Raw genomic sequence first — 23,758 nt, 5'->3', positions numbered from 1 at the left:
CAATGGTGCAGAAAGCTGCTAAGTGAACTTAAAAGGTCATTCCCCCCTCCGTTTCCTTACAGAGAAGAAACAGGATTGTTTCTTTTCATAAAGTAAATTTTATCTTGAATACAACCCCCCCCCCAAAAAAAAATCTGTACCAGACTTTTTAAAAACTCTTAAGTAGATAAGGTCCTTTTGTTATTTTCCAAGGAATTTTTGTTTCCGTTAGAACATTTCCGGAAACTATCGATTTTATCTGCTTTTTGATAGGATTCTCACCAAAGTTATTTCCTGATAGGGAATCCTGTTTCATGTTTGACATCAGAGGTTCTTCCTATGATCAGAGAAAAGCTGGAGGGCCTTTCTAAGCAGTAACACTATAATGGAGCTTATGCTTGCACATGACAACACACAGGGATGTGGTGGGATAGCTTTGGTGGTTCAAGTAGGTGCTCCTAAACCCTTCTCCTCTAACATCCTTTCACAATCTTGGGAAAGAGAATCTGTTTGGGAGAAAGGCACATAGAGATAAACCATGTTTACACCCTATTCAAAGAATAATTTGCACACTATTCAAAAGAGATAATAAAAATCAATAAAAGACAAAAGAGATATTAGAAAGCTAAGAAAACAAAAAGAATGGAAACAATACCCAGATAAGCCGGTATTAGTACCAGACAATCAAGCAGAAAACAACCCTAATAAAGGATCTACTAAGGAGGAAACCAGACAACTATCAGCACTTGCAGGGCAAACCCCTGTATATAAACAGGGAGCAAACCTCACATTCACTAGTACTGCTGATGATGCCTGATAACACCAATGAATGAAATATTTGCAGGCAAACAAGCAAGCTTACAAAGCACCAAAGACTTTACAGTTCAACCCTGAGTGACACATATTCTCTTCTATGAGCAAGTTTGGTCGCTGCTTTTATCTCTCCTCACAGCTACTTCAGTTATTCAGGGAGAAATCTGTACTGTTGGCTTTCTTGCATCTCTTGAGGTAGTGAAATGGCTGCAATGCTTGGGGAGCTAAATTTCATGTCAGACTTAGACTACTGACTTCAGTATAAGATACCAGCTATTTATTACGTCCTGTAAGTTAATGGTAAAGAGATCATTGAGCATGAAAGACTATAGAAGTGAAAAGAAAATATAATGAATCCTCTAGACCCGTGATGGCGAACCTATGGCACGTGTGCCAGAAGTGGCACACAGAGCCATCACCAGTTCCTCTTCTGGGTTCCAGCACAGCAGCCAGCTGGTCTTCACGTGCATTGGCGTGCCAGAAAGCAGAAGTGGAGCTGCCCAGTGCGCATGTGCACGCCAGGAAAATGATCTTTTTGTTTCCAGGGTGCACATACGCATCGGCCATTTGGTGATCTGGTTCCTGGCACGCATGCACACGCAAAAAACAGCAACAGGAAGAGCAAAGGCCACGCGTGCCAAAAGACGCGGAGAGGGGTTCTCGGCCATCATTTCTTAGCGGAGTAGAGCTGTGGTCGGGGCTTACCTCCCTCCCTGCCTGAGCGGGCTTCTTACATGGCCCCAGCCCTCCAGCCGGTGGCTCATCTGCGGTCCATCTGCCTGGGCGACTCGGGTGCCCCAGAAAAGCAGCGGCAGCCACAAGGAGAAGAGCAGGAGTGGGCAGACGGCCCCTGCAGCCAATCCCACCCCAGCCAGAAGCAGCACTATGACAGCCACCGGGAGCGAGGGGGCGGCAACGGCAAGAACAGGCTTTCCTCCCTCCCCACCTGAGCGGGCTACTTGCATAGCTCCAGCCCGCGGCTCTGATGAGGATCCAGTCTGGAGCGCCTGGCTGGCTCAGGCGCCCCAGAAGAGCAGCAGCTACAGCCACAGGGGGAAGGGCAGGAGCAACCGGGAAGCCACCGCAGCTGCTCCCACGTCAGTGAGCCAGGCTCGATGGCGTCTTTATGAGGGTAGCGTGCCTCTCTGTCAGCAGCTCCTCCAGCATCCCAGCTGGAAGCAGCAGCGCAACAATCACCGTTACCAGGGGCGAAGGGGGTGGCAGTGGCGAGAATGGGCGACGGCCGCCCCTTTGTCCCTTTCCCAACAGTGGCTGTTGTGCTTCCGCTTCCAGACGGAATGCTGGTGGAGGAGCTGCTGGCAGGGAGGCGAGCTACCTGCATAAAGACGCCGCCGAGGGCGTGGCAGAATATATCCCGGCTTGAAGTGGCAGCGCTCCGGACTGCTTAGAGACTCATCAGAGCGCGGGCTGGAGCTGTGCAAAAAGCCTGCTTGGGCTGGAGGGGTAGGGAGGGAAGCCTGGGACAGCTCATCCTCGCCATTGCCACCCCTTCACCCCTGGTAGCGGCGGCTGTTGCCCTGCTTCTTCCAGCTGGGATATGTTCTGCCAGGCCCTAGGCGGCATCCCGGTACCAGGGGCGAAGGGGAGGCGGTGGTGAAGACGGGCGGTCCCATGCTTCCCTCCCTCCCACCCCCGCCCGAGCAGGCTTCTTGCACAGCTCCAGCCCGCGGCTCCAATGAAAATCCACAGTCCGAAGTGCTGCCACTTCCAGCCGGGATATATTGTGCCATGCCCTCGGCGGCGTCTTTATGTGGGTAGCTCACCTCCCCGCCAACAGCTCCTCTGCCAGCATCCCGGCTGGAAGCAGAAGCACAACAGCCGCTGTTGGGGAAGGGACGGCGGCGTTCTTGCCACCGCCACCCCTTCACCCCTGGTAACGGCGACTGTTGCGCTGCTGCTTCCAGCCGGGATACCGGAGGAGCTGCTGGCAGGGAGGCGAGCTACCTGCATAAAGACACCGCCAAGGTCCTGGCAGAATATATCCCGGCTGGAAGCAGCAGTGCTCCGGACAGCAGATCCTCATCAGAGTGGGCTGGAGCCGTGCAAGTAGCCCGCTTGGGTGGAGAGGGAGGGAAGCCCTTGTCTGTCTTGGGAGGGCAGGGGAGATTGTTTTCGCCCTCCCCAAGCTCCTTGAAAGACTCTCGAGCCTGGGGAGGGTGAAAAACAGGTCTATCGCGGGCCAAAAGGGGGAGTCGCGCACGCATACGCAGGGGTGCACGTGCACGCATGCGCAAAGGATGTCATGTGCATAGCATTATGGGTATGGCACGCCCACGTACCACCCCCTTGCGCTCCCCCCGCTTTTGGCACGGAAGCCCAAAAAGGTTCGCCATCGCTGCTCTAGACCCATGATGGCACACAGGTGGCACCCGGAGCTATATTTGCTGGCACACCAGCCATCAGCTACGGGACACATGCACGTGCCGGCCAGCTGATTTTTGGCCTTCTGGAAGGTTAGGGGCGGCCGTTTTCGCCCTCCTCATGCTTCAGGAAAGCCTCCAGAGCCTGGGAAAGGGTCGTGCATGCATACACGGGGGGGAGGTGGGCGGGGAGGATTGAATTGGTGTGGGAACGTGTGAGCGCATGCAGGCACGCCAGAAGAAAAAGGTTCTCCATCGCTGCTCTATACCACGGGTGTCAAACTGGCGGCCCACAGGCCAGATGCATCACACGCAGACTACACACATCCCAGTTCTGACACATGAAATGTTATGCGACGCTGCAAGTTTGACACTCATGCTCTAGACTACGGGTGTCAAACTCATGGCATCACGTTGTCGTCACATAACATATCACAATGTTTCCCCTTCACAGAGCGCATGACAATCCAGCCCACGGGCCGCCAGTTTGATACCCCTTAAAGTCTTAAGGGGTATTAAATTGGATTAGCTCTGAAAGTCACAGCTAATCTAGGTACATATCCAGATGTATATATGTGTACACACAATAAAAGTAGAACAAGTTAGCAGGTATAAAGAACATAGGAACATTTCCGTAAAAGGGTGATTTCTTTCTGATTCTTCAACTCCTCTTTTGGCTGGGACATGTTTCTTTCCTGGCAGAAGCCCGACTTGCAAAAGGTGCTATCTTCCTGTGACAGAAGCCAAAAAAAGAAAGGCAAAATGGAGAGTACCCCTCCCCTTTGAAAAAGTGTGAGAGAAAAGCCTTCCTGCTGCTGATTAGTTGCTCAGTTTTTTGAGGTGTTGCTGATCTCCCCTATTACCTAGTCTGGCTAGTTTAGATAAGGTTGATAACCAACTCTCTTGAAATGTCTTTTCCTCTTCCCCTACAAACATCTGAAAACATCTGTAACAATGTTACAGATTATGGCTTTTTAAAAGTAAATGCATTAAGTAAATGCATTAATTAATTACACTCAATCTGGATGAGGATTGCAGAAGGAGAGGCAAATAGTAAAACCCTAGGTGTCAGATTCCCAATAAAGATTGAGCCCCCATACATATAATATCATTTTAAAAATCAGTTTGGCAACCTTAGAATTGTCCTCCTCTTTTAGTTTTCTCCTAAATGACACAAAGTAGAAAAGAAAGGTTTTAAAATAAAGTTACTACAAATAGTATCAAGATAAGGCTTGGCAATGTGAGAGGGACCTTGGAGTCCTAGTGGACATCACTTAAACATGAGTGAGCAGTGTGCAGCGGCAGCCAAAAAAGCTAATACAATCCTTGGTTGTATAAACAGAGCCATAGAATCAAAATCACGTGAAGTATTAGTACTGCTTTATAAAGCCTTAGTAAGGCCACACCTGGAATACTGCATCCAGTTTCAGGCACCACATTACAAAAAAGATGTTGAGACTTTCGGAAAAAGTGCAAAGAAGAGCAACTAAGATGATTAAAGGCCTGGAGACTAAAACATATAAAGAATGATTGCAGTCTAGAGAAAAGAAGGATTAGGAGGTACATGATAGCAGTATTCCAGTATTTGAAAGGCTGCCTGTAAGAGGAGGGAGTCGATTTATTTGCCAAAGCACCAGAGGGCAGGATAAGAAACAATGGATGGAAACCAATCAAGGAGAGAAGCAACCTAGAATTAAGAAGTAACTTCATAACAGTGAGGACAATTAACCAGTGGAACAGCTTGCCTTCAGAAGTTGTCGGTGCTCCATCACTGGAGGCTTTTAAGAAGAGACTGGGCAGTCGCTTGTCTGAAATTATATGGGGTCTCCTACTTGAGGAGGGGGCTGGACTAGAAGACCTCCAAGATCCCTTTCAGTTCTGTTCTGACTGATTGATGGATTATTTGTTATGTTATTGAACTAAGTAAATAGCTGCAACCCAGTTTAGAGTTAGTGTAGAGCAGGGGTGCCAAACTTGTGGTCTGCGGGCTGGATGCGTCACACACTGCCTATCCCCGGTTTAGCATAGGGAGAGAAAGTTGCAATACGTCGCGTAATGAGAATGTGTCATTGTGAGTTTGACACCCCTGGTGTAGAGTTTACCAGGCGAGAGATGAGACAAATATATATTACTCTGAGTCTTAACTGCATTGTTATTTCTCTAGGTTACAGTGAATCCCTAGATTCATTCACAGTGAAAACTTATGGCCATCAACTTCTTATGTGTTTACACATATGTGCTAGATTAGTTGCTGCAAATGCAATTTGGACATACAATACAAATTGACTTCCCTGACCAGGCTACTATTAAACCAGTGGATAAAATATTCCTTCCAAATGGTGTTTCATTCATCGATCACAAAAGAATTTTCTCTCATTTTTTAAACCCTCTTTCCACTTTTTCTTCTCCCCACTCTCAAATTTTCAAGACTTAAGCAACATAGTTACTGCACTTTTTGAATTGAAGAGTTGAAAATGTCCAAAGGTGCTTTTTCAAGAGGCAACTGGACTTTCTGGTTTTTCTTTGAAGATGTTTTGCTTCTCGTTCAAGAAGCTTCTTTAGCTGCTCCAAAGCTGAAGAAACTTCTTGCATGAGAAGCAAAACATCTTCAAAGAAAAATTAGAAAGTTCAGTTGTCTCTTGAAGAAGCACCTTTGGGACGACCATGACCTGGATGACGGAGCATCTCCATACAGTTGAAAATGTCTTTATTCCATCAGGTCCTATTCTTAAGCTGCGGTAATTAGACAGTCTTAACCAAGGATAAAGGCCAAGAAAATATGTTTTAAACTTCACAAGCTTGTGCGTTTAAAAAAATGTACTAGAACAGAGAGGTGTAGTAGATTTCCCTTTCTTGTTGGATATTTAAAACACACACACATTTGGGCCACTTAGCTTCCTTCTAATATTGGCATACTGACAGAAATTTAAACAAAATATCTGAATGCTTCCACTAGTAATCAGATCCTAATCAGATGGCAGAGTAAGATATCTAGAAAAACTAGATTAAAAAACACCATTGAACCTTTCAATTTTGGAGAGTTCAAATAGTTAAGGCCCACCTCTTGTATATAAATGTAGGAAGTATTGTGCCTCATAATTTTGGGAGGATTATTTTTTCTATATTTTTAAATCAGTTTAAAAAATTAGGAGGAAGGATGTTGTTGGTTGTTTTCGTTGAGAAGTAATTTCTTGATTTATTGGTACTTCCCAATACTCCTGAATATCTTTTTCTTTCCTTTCAATATTGATTTTTTGCTCCTCAACATTGCAAACCAACCTGTTTTTCTTTTAAATCCAATCAGCTAAAGACCGTTTCTGTAAAAATATATAACACTGCAAAACGCAAATAAAGGACCTGAATAACTTCTTGCACTTCATTCAGAATTGTCTAGAACTTATCCTAGAGTTCATCTGCATCACAGGCATTTGAATGCCTTCCCCTAAAGAATATATTTGTCTACTAATCCTACTATAGTAGTAGATTAAATAGGGTAAGCATGCTCTAGACCAGTGGTTCTCAACCTTCCCAATGCCGAGACCCTTTAATACAGTCCCACATGTTGTGATGACCCCCAACCATAAAATTGGTGTCTCAGTTCCTAAGACCATCGAAAATATGTGTTTTCCGATGGTCTTAGGCGACCCCTGTGAAAGGGTCGTTCGACCCCCAAAGGGGTCCCGACCCACAGGTTGAGAACCACTGCTCTAGACTCCTTCCCTGAAATCCTGCCACCTAGTGGGACCTTGGAAAGGTGCCTTTTCCTTGGCTGCCCCTACTTTTTCGAACATCCTCCCCCTCACCATTTGGCACCCCTTCTAGCATTTAGGCAGGCCATCAACACCTGGCTTTTTATGAAGGGGTTGGGATAGAATACAATAGAAACAATGAAATGAGGGGAATTGGAGCTGGCTCCAGGGCATCCTAAGAGGATGATAAAGAGAGTGGGTTTTTGTTTGATTGTTTTATTATTTTATGGTTGTTTTATAGTTACTGGTTTTACTGTTGTTGCATCCACAGTTGTTTTAAGATGGACAGCCACATAAATATTTGAAAGAAAGAAAATTAGCATTAAAAAGAAATGCTTTGAACATATATGTGGCATGTCAGGAATCGCATGGTCATTTTGTGGGAAACAAAACATTTGGGTTCAAAATAATAACCCAAAAATCTAATGTACAACAAAGAACTCAGGAGAATCTTTTCTCCAGCTCTGCTACTTCCCTACAAAAGAAGCTAAAAAAATAACTACAACTTTGGGAAAGATCTGCTTACCCACCTATAAAATGGAGTAATAATCCAAATTCAATAGCTGCCTTCTTCCTAATTGGTCCATTACAAGTACTGTGTTTTGCCAGCATATAATAATGAGATATGTCTCACAATAAATATGTCAGCTAAGCACTACAATATTGTCTCTATAATTTAATGGACTTGCAGTGGAGAGAAGAGCTGGTTCATGTTTCACATTTCATTTTGCTTTCAAATAACCAATAACACATTGCTAAAAGCTGGCTGCATGAAACAAGTGCTTCATTCGTTGTTTTGGCTTACTGCTAAATTGCAGCACTTTGAAGAAAGGAGAGCAGAGAAAAAGAGAGAAGAAGCCAACTGTTTTCTAAAAGCTGATCAGCTGACATTTAATTGTGGTTAGGGTTTTTTTTTAAAAAAAATATTGCTTTTGGCTTTTTCTTCCCCTTTCCTTTTCTACTGCCCAAATAACAGAGTAGTATCTTGTGCCATGGAAAACAATAAAAAAAAAATCCCCATTAAATATCAGGCACAACGGGGAATAAAAAGATGCTGACATTAGGCTTTGCAAGGACAAATTAATTTGGGAAAAGAACATATGCTTGCCACATCTTAAAAAGAAGAAAATCTCAATGGATAAATTATAGTAACCAAAAGTCAGTGCAAATATAAAGTTCTGGTGGCAATCAAGTTACAAGAGCAAGTTGCTTTCAGTTAATCTTGAATTGGGTACAGATATTGCACACGTACAACCATTATTGTAGAAGTGCAACATGTGAATGGAAAAGAAGAGCAGCTTCACTACCACTTGAGACTGGGAATTAAAAGGAGTCCCATTTTTTTACCAGCAAGACCTTGGTGCTAAAAAAAATATATGGAAATGTTATACAGCAGAAACACTTCCCATTGACAGCTGAATCAAAATCATTCCTGACAGAAAGACTTGTACCGCATTAGGACAATCTATTTATGGAACCTGTGGATGATCCACCTCTGGAGATCTCTAAGAAAAGGTTGGATGGTTTAATTAAGTTTCCTGCCCATTGCAGGAACTAGATAGTTGTTGTAGTTCTTCCACTTCTATAAATGCTATGGTTTTATATATTCCGTAGGTACCATAAACATGTTTTGATTTTAGAAAAGGATTGATTAGGGTTGTCTGTTCCATGCTTGCAAAAATTCTGATACTGTGTCTTATTTATTTAAGTTAAGCCAGAACAGAAGCAAGTTCACCATCACAACATGCTGAACCATTTCGAGACCCTACTGCCATGATGGAGAACCTATGGCAAGCGTGCTGGAAGTGGCACACAGAGCCGTTGCCCGTTGCTCTTCCGGGTTCCGGTATGCTGGCCAGCTGGTTTTCATGCATGCGGGAGCGCTGGAAACTGGAAGAGCAGCTGCCCAGTGCACATGTGTGCATCGGGAAGATGATCTTCTGGTTTCCGGTGCATGCATGAGCACCGGCCACCTGGTCTTCCGGTTTCCATCATCCGCACATGCGCTCCTGTCACCAACACTGCCCTACTGGTTTAAATTTACATTAACAGGGTATACTACCTATTATGCACTTTTTTCCAAAAGATAAGGTGAGCTGAGAGATGTACTTCTTTGACAACAACTTTCACCAAACTGTTGGCCTTCATATTATGTTGACTTTCCCATTATCTCTAGCTACTTATTGGTTGAGAATAATGGAAATATTAATCCAAACATGTGCAACACTGGCCTATATCTCTGTGTAGAATTCACTATGAGAATGTTTTACTTCAAACAACCTCTGGAAGAAAGCTCTCAGCCTGCAAGACAGGGAAGTATAGGTAGTCCTTAACTTACAACAGTTCATTTAATGACCATTCAGTTACAATGGCACTGAAAAACGTGACTTATGACCATTTTTCACTTACACACTTTGTACCATCCCTATGATCACATGATTAAAATTCAGACCGCTGGCAATTGACTCATTGCTAGGGTCATGTGGTCCCCTTCTGCAACCTTCTGATAAACAAAGTCAATGGGAAGCCAGATTCACTTAATAGCCATGTTACTAAATTAACAACTGCAGTGATTCACTTAACAACTGTGGCAAGGAAGGTCGTAAAAATGAGATAAAATTAACTTAAAAACTCTCTTATTTAGCAACAGAAATTTGGGGCTCAATTGTGGTCATAAGTGGAGGACTAACTGTAATCAATTCTTCCCACTCCCAGTAAAATCCTGCTGCAGTTGAGACCACACCAGTGGCCCTTGTGACACTTTGCCAAGCGTGGTCACAAAATGGCCTCAGGGGATGGCGGTGGTTATGCAAAGATTACAGCTTTTCCTAAAGGTGTATTTCTTTCTGTGGAAGGCACAGACGTAGCCAACCACTTAACGATAAAAATACGTAATTTTCTTGTCGATTATACTGTTGTGACCTTTGCAAATCAAGCTGCAATCCACAAAATCATTTTGAGGCAGTTCCTGGATTAAAATAAGATTGAGTTCATATGTAGCAGCCTTAAAATAAATAAAGCCAGTAGATAACATGGAAATATGGTTTCTATTTGAGGCATAAAGCAGTATGCTATCTAGAAAAAAATCTTTATAGAGAAGCGAGGGCTGGTTTATGTAAGAATAAACTCTAAGAAAACGATTAGAGCAAAGAGAATGGTGAAACTGTTGAAATTATCTTCGTATATTACACGCATAAAGAGGATCCCCTTGGTTAAAAGAACTTGGGACACACCACTGACTCATTCATTTTCTTTTTCACAACTCCGTTAAGCATGAATATCTGAAAGTTTTACTTAGATTACATCTCAGTCAGTTAAAATATACTGCACTTTCTAAGAGCCACTTGGACAATTTGTATGTTGACTTACACATAGTTTTTGCTTTATGTATTGATTCAGTGCATTGTGTCCTGGAGTTATTGTGAATATGCAGTATGCCTGTTATCTTGTTGTTATGTACTTTAGTAATTCCATTAGTCTTTCATTTCTAACCCTAATAAGAAGGATGGATGTTTAAACTAGTTCACCGGTCCCCAACCTTTTGGGCACCAGGGACCAGAGAGAGGTTTTTCCACAGACTGGAGGAGATGTGGTTTTGTGTGCCGTCTGCATTCCGCAGATGGAGCTTCTCTTGTTTGCGTGGACTGATTTCTGGAAAGCTACAGACCGGTACCAGTCCAAGCTGTTAGTACGAGCTTCAGGTTTTTATTTTAGCTACTATGTGGTGATTCAGTGAAGAGAATGGCTGTTAGCTATTTGCCTAGCTACTTAAGAATTTTTAGTTTGAGGTAACTATATGTTTTAAATTTAATAATCCACCCAGATTCTCTGGGTTTCAGAATAGCAATACTGGGGTAGTGATTATGGGGATTTGGGGATGGGGTGGATTGCAGACCTTTTTCCCAGCATCCCAATGAGATTTCCTTAGCACATCAGTTTAAATGTGGTTATTTGCAGGGTTGTAGACTGTTAAGATTTCAATGGGTGGGGCGGTGATTGGCAGTTTCCTGGGAGGTGTTGATTAATGAATTGCTGGCCATGGTGATGTCTTTATTTTGATTAGTCCACTTTAAGGTAATAAAAAGTACCCAATTCTTTTTAAGAGACTTCATTCCTTCATCATGATCTGGAAAAAAGTATCAATATTATAAAATAGGCTACATTTTATTTTACCATACCTTGATTCCCCCCCCCCACCCCACTTTTTTATTATTTAAGTTCTGTATGTTTCTGAGACTCTGGCAATATGTACATGTTCTAAATAAATACACATATACATATTTGCTGCCCCTGCATAACAGTGTTTGCTCCCCCTGGATGATCTTTAGAAACTAAAAGCTTGTCTAACTCCCATTAAGAGTTTTAGAGACAGTTGAGAGGAGACATCAATTGGATATTCTTGATGTTACCTAAATTAAAAAGTGACCTCATATTTCCCCAAAGCTTTAAAAGGTAAAACCTCTGTTAGGTTGAGTTACATGGACATGTTAAAAGCCCTACCTTCTAGCAAAAGGAAGCTAAGTTAGCTTCAATAGGTTCCAAAATTATATTTATCAAATATACACATACAAAAATACAAACTCAAACACAGTTTGTTTAATGCAGCTTTTTCCATCTAGGCATCTTTCATCTTTTCTAATACATCTGCAAGCAACAGGTTAAGAAATACGGATATGTCAACTGTGGAGGCCATCTTTTAATTTGGATATTCAGGGCTACCACACTTGGTGGATGGGCATGCTGCGGGAAACGGGTGGGTGGGTGGAGTCAGAATGAGAGGGATAGCCATAACAACATTCTTTTCCCTGGGAGTCAAGGACGTTCAGCCTGCACCTGGAAAGGCGTGACTGGGAAGCAAATCCAGTGGGGACGGGGAAGTGATTGGACCATGTGATGGACATGTGGGTGCAGGGGAAGGGACTTGGATTTTCATTTGGGTGGGGCAAACCCAGGGACCTTTTAGATTCGGGTTTTCCCAGGTGTGCCAATATGCCATCTCTAATAAAATGGAAGTCTGAGGAAAATGCCTGCCTTGGAGTCTTACTTCTGTTGAGGGTGTTACCTGGAATCCTGACCGGATATGTAATAAGTAGCCAATCGAATCTTCTATTTGTCTAGGATTCTAGAAAATTACAATAAAGTAGACATGAAAGCAGAAGTTTAGGTTGTGTGTGTGTGTGTGTTTTGTGTGTGTGTGTGTGTGTGTTGGAGGTGACACATTTATCACATTGTATATGTTATCATTGTATTATAGTTACCCCTGTCATCACTTGTGATATCTAACTTAAAATAGCTCTTGCAATAGAGATGCAGTATTTATTATGTGATTATCACAAATACCTCTTGCAGCCTTTTCAAATCTAATATTCCTTAGATACGTTTGAATCACAATTTCTAGAACAACTGGGTATGGTAAGAGTTTTTTTCCTACACATCTGGAAGTGCTGGAGCTGGAGTCCCTTTTACCTTGATGAAGGTGGAATAATCCATATTCATTTCCATGCATGCTGTTTTCACCCTATTTTTATATTTTAAATCTTTTAATTAATTTAATTAAAGCTAAGACACCTATCATTACCTTGCTGTTGATTTTCCAATTATCCTCCACTGAATTTAAATCTTTATTTTTAAAATCATCTTTGCGTGTTTATTGTCTAGCACCAGGTGCCACTTGGTGCCTCCATAAATTGCATTCCTCAAAATAAAGATTTTGCCATATTTCTCCATGTAGGCACTCTCTTGCTTATGTCTGTTAACATAACACAGTGCAATTTCTAGTATGAATGTATACTTGATGGAAACTAATAATATACATCAGAATAAACAAGATGGTTGTGTTTAGCAGGTGTTTTAATAAAGCAATGGCAAAAAAGCTGTTGGATGAGAAAAGAGCAGTTCTTCTCCAAAACTTCTAACTGATCTAAGTATATGTGGCTAAGCTTCATAAGCCACATTTGAATGCAGTACAAAAATAAATCTCCTCAAACTGCATTCAAAACTCAGACTACAGCAAAGATTTTAATCAACAGAAATAAAGCTGGAAAACATAAAAGGAACCAGATTATTATGTCAATAAATCTTTATTTTTTTAAAAAAAAATGTAGTGTCCCAAGAGCTTTGAGAGAAACCACATTTTTGTGGCTATGAAAATTGTTATGAAAATTCTTGGAGACAAATTGTTCTTTGCTATCAATTGATCATTAAACTTCTCTATTACATTTTCCATGTATTGATTGATTATGTGCCATCACATCAATGTTGATTCAGCAACCACATAGATTTTCTCTGTGATGTTCAAAATACATTTTTATTTCATTTATTTTTTCAAATTTATATGGCTGCCCATCTCACAAGAAGTGAGTCTGGGTGGCAAATACACACACACACGTACACGTACACATATATAACAAACATGTCCAACACAGTCATGTAATTCCCCTCCCCCCCAAAAGTCCTCAGAATAAATCAGCAGTGGCACCACCTCAAGATTTAACGGGTCTTCTGAGACCGCCCCCAGGCCTGATGACAAAGCCAGGTCTTGAGGGACTTCTGGAAAATAAGAAGGGGTGGATATGATCTCATTCAGGATAAGAATATTCCATAAGGCGGGCACCACTACAAAGAAGGCCTTCTTTGATCTGTCAATTGTGGTAACCTGAAAGTGTAGTTCCCCAAAAGACAGCACCTGCACCATGCCTCTCTTGCCAGATCTGATGGATCGAGCATATGTAATCAAGGAGAGGCAGACTTCCAAACAACCAGGCCCCATGCCACATATTTATTTCAATGCTTTATCAAAACACATAGTAATATGAATTACAACTTACTTAAAATTTATCTGTATCAGAACCAGATTAAACCACTGGGTGAAAAACTGGAGTCTCAAACCTCTTTGTTCAGAAGCAGTTTTGATTTTCACTTCTTGGCTCCGTCCATTGTGAGTAGCTGTTTGTCAGTTCCTTCTGCCACCATCTTCCAGGGGATGAGAATCTGGTACCCAGTATCTGTCCTGGATACAATTCACAATTTCACAGAATTTAAATTTATTAGAAAGAAAAGAACTATAAGAACATTTTAGTTTTAAATGCTGTGAACGTTTAATAAAGAAGAGATAAATATTGCTTGGTTAAAGAAGATATATACAATAAAGTAATGCTCTTAGGAGACCACAAGCCGGTACTAGTCTGCTACCGATAGGAATTACTGTAATTTAACAAGTCCTTGGAGAAAATGTTGCCGAAATTCCAGAATAATAATACTCAGCTTTAGAAGTGGGAAGGATTAAAGATTAAAATTAAATGAAAAGAACTACTTTACATAGAAAAATAATTTAAAAAGAAGAAGACATGAAATTTAAACACTAAATAGAAAAACAGAAATTAAAAACTTAACGCAACCTCTAGCTTGAATATTTAGCTATTTCATTTGAAATTTTCAGACTTTCCAAATAAGAAAAGATACGTATGTACTTCCCCTCCTATTTCTCCCTATTTTTCCAAAATTTCCAAAGTTAAATCGAAGTGCAGCTTGCAATCCTTTTTTAGGAGCGCATAGAATAATAGCGTCGGAAGGAACTTTGGAGGTCTTCTAGAAGAATCCTCTGCTCAAACAGGAGACCCTATGCAATTCCAGACAAGAGACTGTCTACTCTCTTCTTGAAAATCTCCAGTGATGGAACACTCACAACTTCAGAGGTACCATAAGCCTCTCCACTGATTGATTGATCTCATTGTCAGGATAATTTAGCACAGTGGCCCCACAACCTTTGGGAACCAGGGACTGGTTCTGTGGAAAAGGGTTTTTCCATGGATCATAGGGGGAGTGGTTTCGCATGCTGCCTGCATTCTACGGATGGGGCTTTGCTTGTTTGTGCAGCCTGGTTTCTGAAATGCTGCGAACCGGTGTCGGTCCATGGACTGGGGGTTGGGGACCCCTGATCTGGCATCATGCCTGAGATCATCCAGGGTAACTTAGAGAGACATACTATTAAATAGCACCGTGGATGGCATATAAACTGTATCCCTACATTGTCCTGGCTATAGAAACACACAGGCTATGTCAGAAATTGGCTGATTGTTGGACAGATTGTCTGGTCGGAAAGATGAAATGACTAGATCATAGCTATACATTACCTCCTTATTTTCTAATCCTAGCCAGTTGCATAATAGAGTAGCCCAGGAATTAGAGCTGGTGAAGATGGATTTGATTTCCATTAATCAGATCTCCATGACACACACCAAGTCAACAATTTCATCCTGGACTGAGTCCTAGATAATCCATGTTTTACCAGAGGTTGACCTTGCTTTCAAGAGTAGGACTAACAGGGTGACTAAGTTGCTGCCTTAACTTACTTGTTTAGCCTGGAAACCTAAAGGAAGAAAGGTCAGCCAGGGGGGCTGCTCTTGTTTCCTATAGTGGTTTCAGCCTTACACCATATCTCCCCCTGCTGGTTATGGACTTCAGTGATTCTCAAACTCTGAGAATCTTCCATCAATACAATCCCATTTGTTGAATAATTAAAGTGAGCTGAAACTGCAAAGAGGAATGTTTCAGTCAAATTTTAGCCCTTTATGACAATTTTGCTATTTATTATTCCTATAAGTAAATAGTAAAAAATATAGGAAAAACAAGACAGAAAGCAATGGAATGCACTACACTAGCAATGGTGAAGCGGTGAAATCTGGCTAACCTTTGGCACGAAACTTGCAGCTTTTTCATGCAAACTAGAATCAAACAACCCTACTTGTGACAGAAAGAGTGAGAAATGCAGACATATAGTATTCTGTACAAATGAAACCCAAATTAATCATAACTATATTCTATGAGTCTTAAAACTTGTTGAAACACACCTAAACGGTGCCATAAATAGCTTCTTGGTTTTTCAAAATAATCGTCATTCTTCTGGGTTAAGAAAGATCAATTTAACTGTTACTTTTACTTATGGTTACCTATCAATTATGACAGTATTTATTCAGTAAGACAACCCTAAGGCCAAGTCGTCATTTCAGGATTTACACGGAAGTGATAACATCCCTTCCACTGAAGATTCAGGGAGAAAACTCACCCAAACCCTGACATGAACTCTTGAAAAGCAGACATTTAAATCACTGTCAAGGTAGGCAGACGTATCCTTAGGCATTATAAAGCAGAATCATAAAGAAGTCAGACTCACGGTCTACTGACAGATAATCTAATTAACGAGGAAATACATGTTGCTGCCCCAATATGGGTCTACAGGAAACTCTGAGCTTGAGTTCCCCAAATGACATTGGAGAACCTTATAAAATCATTCAGTTTAGCAGGTAATCGAAGCAAAAGAGGCAAAAGCAAATCCTTCCTGATCACAATGAAGCAAAGACCTACATTTTAGAATATGGACCTGCTTTAAGGTCAAATGTCTTCCAAAAATATTGTTATTAAATTGGGGTTGAGTTAGTGACCAAATATATAGAGCAGTTTTTCTTCAGGGCAATCTATCCCCAACCTGTTCGTTCAGGTCTTTCAACTCTGAACTTATAATTGAATCCATCCACATTCTTCTGTGATTGAGTCCATCCATTTTGTTCCTAATCATCCTCTTCTTTTCTTTTCCTTTTCTTTCTTCCTTCCTTTTCTTTCTCTCTTTCTTTCTTTGCCAGCATTAAGGATTTCTTTCTTTGACATTGATGTGTAGACTGACCTCTTTCAATCTTTGGCTGTGCCATTCTCCAGTCCTCTTGTCCCTAGTCACATTCCACCTCCTGTACCAATAGTAAATATTCCACCTCCTGTACCAATAGTACAGCATAGATTTGATTTCTATTAACTCCATCTCGTGGTATCTCTGTACATAGGCATTGTTTTGATTTGTTGGAAAACTGTGTTAGCAGTCAACAAATTGCAGGGTTGGCAGAAACAGGAACTCATTATCCTATTTAATATGTTTTCTAGGCCATATAATCTCACTATGTTTTCCTCTTTAATATTTTCAATTTTGGCATTCCAGTTCCAACCACAAATAACATATTCTTTCAATTTCAGTTTGAATTTATCTGTAAAACTCATCAACTTCTTCTTCTGTATCAGTGATTGGAGCATAAACTTGGACAATTGTCATATTAAATTTCTGCCATGAAATCTAAGTAATATTATTTGGTCATTGATTGCATTGTATTCAAATACATTCTTGCTATATACTTCCTGACTATGAAAGCAACACTGCTCCTTCTTCTGACTTAAAGTGTCCAATTTCAGTCTATTCCAAATTGCTGATGCTTAACATGGTATATGTGTAGCTGATTAATTTCAGCTTTCAGCATTGTGCTTTCCCATGTTCATGCTTCGTACAGGAGGATAAGATGTTATCGCTGGTAGTACAAGAAGTATCTGTTATGAAGCGTCTTCCAAGCTGTGAACAGTCCTACTGAAAATTTGTAGGTTCTGTAGTTCTGTTTTGTTTTAATTAAACATTACCCATGAATGGTTGTTTGTGTTTATGTACAGCACTGTGCAAATGTCTTAAGATTTGAGGTTGTAGCAATGGTATAATGACCATATATAATTATGTCTCGGTCTCTATATTAGAATACAGCCAGAAAATACAGGAAATTTGTATGCAGTATTCAAAAATAGGAAAAAGCAGCTTCCATATGCTAAAGTGGCAAGTATGTAGTATAACCTCCCATTATGCTTTTTTTTTTTTCAGAAAATTTTATTGGTTTTTTAAAACATTTATAAGGAAAAGGGTAGGTGGAATGGTATACAAATTTTGGCAGTTGCAAGTATGGCAGATGCCCCCTCCCTCCAAACTCATAAGATACATCTATGTATAAAACATTAATACAAAATCGTATAAAATCAGCATATTAGTTCTATAAAAATTTTTCAATCAGCTTATATATTATAATGTATAGTCTAGATATAATTTCATTATTACTTTCGGTCTGTTTATAACAATGTGATTTTCTTATTCATTTTTGTGATCTGAGCTTTCTTAGTGTTGCCCCTTCTCCCCCCGCTGGCAGAGCTCCGGCCCCTCCCGTGTCCTGTGTGACCGTTGAAGAGTCTTCTGTTTTTTCTAGGTTCGCTTTATTTTTTTCCATAAAGGCCTGAGCCTCTATGGGTGTATTGATTCTGATTCTTGTCTCCTCCCAGAATATCAACATCCCTTCAGGCATCAACCATCTAAACCACACCCTTTCTGGTATAATTTATTCGCCAATTGCGAATAATTTTTCCTTTTCTCCCTAATTTTTTTTGGGATCTGCTTCAAGATGGTTATCTCCCTGTCGTGATATGTCAATGCTTGCCCCCTTTGTACACCCAGAATTATATCTCTTGTGCTTTTCCTAAGAAATTTGATATGGACCTCCCTGGGTACATTATGTGTTCTGGCATATGCTGAGTTCACTCTATAGACCAGGTCTATCTCCCATTCCATCTGTTGTTTATCTTTATGTATATATTCAGCTAAGATATTAGTCATGATGTCCCTTATGTTTTCCCCATCTGCTTCTATAACATTTTGAAATCTAAGATAAAAGGACATTCTCTCAAATTCTGTTTTCATTTGTTGGATATCAAGTTCTTTGTTACCCTTCTGCAAAGCTTCTACCCCCCCCCCCGCCTCCGCCACCCCACCCTCCACAAGGTCCAGTCTCTGTGAGTTCTTATAAATTTGGACTTGATTCTCTTTAATTTCTTCCTTCATTTCCTTTAATTGTTTCTTAATTTCTTCCTGGCCCTGTATGAGTTGCTGAAGCATTTGTTGCAAATCCATCTCTGTACTCTTAGGTTGCATCAGTTCTGTAATCTTTGACTGTGTGGCAGGACTGGATGTTGCAGATGTCGGTGCAGAGGTAGCAAAGCCAGGTTTTCCAGGTGGTGGTCTTTTTGGAGACATAGTTTATAAAGCAGAGAGATCAGTCAGAGTAGAGACTGGACAGCTAAAGAGGTAGAGCAGGCAGATGAGTTCAGGAGGCAGAAGATCCAAGCAGCTGGGAGATTCTTTAGTCAGTCTAGCAATAGAGAAAAATTTTCTCTCCAGAGGGTTCAGAAAATAGCAATCCACAAGAGATTCTTCTGGGTGACACGGAGACAAAGACCGGAAGCCTGAATTTTAAAGGTGGAGTCAGGTTTCACAGTTCATGATGACAACGGAAGTGTGCCATCTTGCCCTGCCAGCTTTGGGCTCAGAGGCATAACAAGGTTTTAAAAGTTCAGAAAATTCTCAGTTCACCCATAAGTTCTGGAACTAAATCCAATGAAAGTCACTTTTACAGGGGTGAGGCATCATTAGTTGGCTCTCCCCCCTCCTCCTTCCCCTGGGGGCGAAAGCAAAATCTTCTCAAGCCGCTTGTCCAAGGGGGGGGGAATCCCCCTCCCTCTAGCCGCACCTCCAGCAAGAATCCGAAAGTTTAACTTTTAAAAACGCTGGAAAGTCCATCAATTCAAAAAGAAAGGGAGTGAAGAAAGGAAGCCTCTCACCATATCGCCGCTGCTTCCTTCAAAAGTATGTTGTCCGATCGGCATGGAGCGAGACGCCCACGCGCCCTCTGATACTGCTCCCCGGTGCCTAGAGCGAAGCGGAGAAGCCCCCACCAGCCGCCGCCGATGCCAGGGCCCTCCGCAAGCCGCTCCCTCGGCAGGACGCCTCTCCGGGGCGTCCTGTGCCCCCCCAGAAGCGGGGGAAGCCCACCGGGAGAGCGGGAGCGGGCAAAGGCTTGCCCGTCGCCGTAGCCGCCGGAACCGGAAGTCCCACCTCCCATTATGCTTGAGCAACAGCAGATCCCTGGCTCCTGTAAACCTAAATGGAAGGGAAACTAAGTGCTATCATTGCTAACACCTATATATCTTCTACTATCTCATGACAAAATGAGTGCTATGCAAAAAAAAATCTATTACACCAGGTTTGTGCAAAACATGCTTGAGTGCAGAGAAGAGCAACAAAGATGATTAGGGGACTGGAGGCTAAAACATACAATGGATGGTTGCAGGAATTCAGTATGTCTATTTTAATGAAAAGAAGGACTAGGGGTGACAGGATAGCAGGATTCCAATATCCCAGGAGCTGCCACAAAGAAGAGGGGGTCAAGTTTATTCTCCAAAGCATCTGAAGGCTGGACAATAAGCAATGGAGAGAAGCAGCCTAGAACTAAAAAGAAATGTCCTGATAGAACAATTAATCAGTAGGCCTTCAAAAGTTGTGGGTGCTCCATCATTGGGAGTTTTAAGAGATGGGGCAAACATTTGTTTAAAATGATATAGGACCTCTTTTTCAAATAGAAGGGTTTGGACTAGAAGACCTCCAAGGTCCCTTCCAACTCTATTATTTTGTTAAAATGTTAATATCACAGAATTTGACATACCTAAAGTCATAGTTTTGCATCAGCAAGACCACTCTCAAAGAGAAATCAACAAACAAACTGAAAATTCAAGATATAGTATTCAAGACCAAAAATTAATTATAATTGTAATAATTTTAAGGGTCATTAAAATTTTGCTACAACAAATCTAATGGTGGCCTAAAACTTTTGCATAGTACTATATGTGTGTGTATGGATTGTGGCTGAGCTAGGGGAAATTTCTTTCAAACCATTCTGATGCAGGTGTCTCAAGATGAATTTCTATTCATCTTGAGGTTTCTATTAAACATAAAAATAAAAAGAGAGAAATACATGGCAGTTCAATTTCCCCCTAACTGCAGTAACAGTAATCTTTAGTGGCGTGGAGTAATATTATAGATAAAATAGGGATCAGTTCTCCTCCAATTCAAAGTTCCCCTTTATCTACTCAACTATTTTAGGAGAACAAAAAAGATCCTGAGAGAACCTATTGTATCTCTTCCTAATCATATACAGTTTAGTCCTAACAAAGTAGTTCTCTAAAAGCTTAACATTTCTCTCCCTCCCTCTTTTCTCTTTGCCTCCTTCCCTCCCTCTCCCTCTCTCCTCCACATTCCTAAGCAGACTCAAGTAGGTTAGATAATAGCTTTACTGCAAAGAATTAAGTCATGAATGCAAAGAAATTCTGGGTAAAGTAGCTACAAAAAACTGGCCTATACATTCGTCATTATGCTGCCCATTGAAAAACAAAATGTATGTCATAAAGTTCACTGTCTTCACTGCTTATTTAGTAAAGTTTAGTGTAGGAGATAAGCAAGATGAATCTTTCTCTTCATACAGGAAAGCAAATATGATATAGCAAGTATCGCAAACATCTGGTGGGATTATTCTCCTGCTTGGAATATAGGATGCTACGGATGTAATTTTATTTAAAGAAAGACAGGAAATAAGAAGTGAGAAAGATGCATTATGTGATCAGAGGTGGGTTGCTCCCGGTTTTACTACTGGTTTGCTTTGCGCACGCTTTGTGCATGTGCATGCAGTTCAATTTGCAGTGAACACACACTACTAAACCGCATGCCGGCGGCGGCAGCAGCATCCGGGGAAGTGGAAGCCTGGCTCACTGCCGATTCTGCGACCCAGGCCAAACCATTAGCAACCAACCTCTGCATATGATGGAAGCTCCACATCTGCTCAGAAATCCAAGTGAATAACCCTAGTGCAGTGGTCGGCAAGCCGCGGCTCGCGAGCCACATGTGGCTCTTTACACATTTTAATGTGGCTCTTCTGTGTGCCGGGCGCCCGCTCCCCTCCCTCCTCTCGGGCACTTCAAAACAAGTGCCCCTTTCCCTTTTTTCTTTTCGACCCACAATGATTAGGAAGGATCCTGAAGTCGGGCGGGGACGAGAAGCGAGGAGGCAGAAAAAGAAACGGAGGCTAAGGAGCTTCCCCCCGCCCCCTCCCAGCAAAAATCTAACCGGGGAGCCGGGCGGGCAGTAGCAAATTAGCCGATCGCACTGTGTGATCGGCTAATTTGCTACTGCCCGCCCGGCTCCCCAGTTAGATTTTTGCTGGGAGGGGGCGGGGGGAAGCTCCTTGGCCTCCGTCTCTTTTTCTCCCTCCTCACTTCTTGGGGCTCCACCAATGGGGGAGCAAGGCCCACCCAGCGCCAGGCTTTGGGCTAACACAGAGGTCTGCAAAGTTGGCTGTTTTAAGACTGGTGGACTTCAATTCTCAGAATTCTGGGAGTTGAAGTCCACAAGTCTTCAAGCTGTCAGGTTTGAAGACCCTGGGTTTTTTTTCTAAAGGGTTGGGGGTGCGAGGGTCTTGCAACTTGACAGCTTTAAGACTTGCATCCTTCAATGCCAGAGTTCCTGAGGCAACATGACTGGAGGAGGAATTCTGGGAGTTGAAGTCCACAAGTCTTAAAGCTGTCAGGTTTGAAGACCCCTGGGGTTTTTTTTCTAAAGGGTTAGGGGTGCAAGGGTCTTGCAACTTGACAGCTTTAAGACTTGCGTGCTTCAAATGCCAGAGTTTATTGAAACTAAAAACAGTGTACCATCCTATGTATTTTCGGTTTTAAAAATGTGGCTCTCAAAATAAATTTCAATTGTGGTTTTGGTGAGATTTGGCTCAGTTGAAAAAAAAGGTTGCCCACCACTGCCCTAGTGAGATTGTACTATAGAGTAACTATACTTAAGTAAAGTTGAAGTTTAAAGTAACCGGAGAAATGAATAGAAAGGGTATTTTTGCTGTGCATATTAGTGCTCACTTAGAAAGGACGCTAATGATGTTTTCCAAAACCAAGCTGTAATCCAATCAAACACAAATGAAGCCATTCTGATAGCAGACTCTGTATTTTAGATGTGAACAGATGTTAAGATGTTACTTTCAATATAATCCCACAGAATGAAAACTATGATGCAGGCAGCTCTTTTTCGCACCTTCTTAGGTAGAAATAAAAAGGAAAAGATTTTCGAGAAAGGGGCAAGGTTTCACTTTCGTTGGCATTAATAAATAAATGTATCATAAAAATAGCTGCATTGACAAAACGTATTTTAATGGGTCAACATGGGTTTAGGTAGGATCACATTGATCAAAGTAGCTATGGAAAGGTCTGTCAAATAAAGAACCTAGGAGCCTTTTAATATTTAGTAGATATACAAATGTATAATGTGAATACATCAAAGCTCCTGATGTATCAAAAGCTTTAGAATCCAAGTATTTAGATCAATCAGATGAACACTGGGATACTCACAAAACAAGTTAGACAAGTGTTGCTGAAGTTCACTCAAAGGACAGAACCCTGACTCGATGCCAGAACAGGTAACACCCCCCACAGGCTGTTATAAATGTTTTACTGAGTGTCTTTAGTCTCATATTTGCTCGGTTCGTATCTTTATTTGACTTTTTACAAGCTATTACCAGGTATTATCACTCATTACCCCATGTCTCTATAAATGAAGTAATCTTCTTAGCCTTGTGGGATTTAATACATTTGTTATCTTTTGCCAATTCTGAATTAGTGAATGCAATTTCTCATCACTCCTAAGCCTCGATCTTTGAAGGATAATACTTACTGTACTTATGGCCATTATTCACCATACCTTTTGTTTGTGAAAATGGGCATGAAAAAGTCCTACATCCTGCTGAACTGCATTTTAAAATACACATTGAAGTACATTTCCTCAACTGGTTGTTTCAGGGCTACATTACTGGCAGGATAAGTTATGTAAATATTGCCCAAGTTCAAGAAAAGGACAGAGATCAGAAACTGCTGCCAAGGCAGGTACCACCCTATCTAAATTACTCATATAAAGGGAAAAGAACAGGGAGGCTTGTGGTACCAGTGATAAATTCTTGTACAAACCACACGTATTATTTTTAAACACAGGGAAGACGTCATAACAAAAGCATGTGGCTTCAACACTCAGCAAAACAAGATCACAAAAGACTTCATTAACTTTCGCTAATCCTTTACTGTAGAGCTAAACTACGTAAAATACGATGCATG

The 23,758-nt window shown here is 41.5% G+C and overlaps 1 long non-coding RNA gene across 2 annotated transcripts in view; it reads right to left on the bottom strand.

Annotated features, from left to right (window-relative positions):
• Nucleotides 1-305: 305 nt before the first annotated feature.
• The window catches only part of LOC309385674, a 96,417-nt gene continuing 72,964 nt past the window's right edge, over nt 306-23,758 (bottom strand). The window contains exons 3-5 of one of the 2 annotated variants that reach the window (XR_014174273.1): nt 15,274-15,454; nt 13,811-13,931; nt 306-485 (exon numbers count right to left, since the gene is read on the bottom strand). This is a non-coding gene — a long non-coding RNA (uncharacterized lncRNA). Of the gene's footprint in view, nt 486-13,505; nt 13,932-15,273; nt 15,455-23,758 lie in introns of those variants that run through there. The other variant, XR_014174274.1, reaches the window with a different exon arrangement.

The sequence above is a fragment of the Natrix helvetica genome (assembly GCF_964273705.1).
Source record: "Natrix helvetica genome assembly, chromosome: 2".
NCBI lineage: Eukaryota > Metazoa > Chordata > Lepidosauria > Squamata > Natricidae > Natrix > Natrix helvetica.
This window is presented reverse-complemented; position numbering and strand designations above follow the sequence as displayed.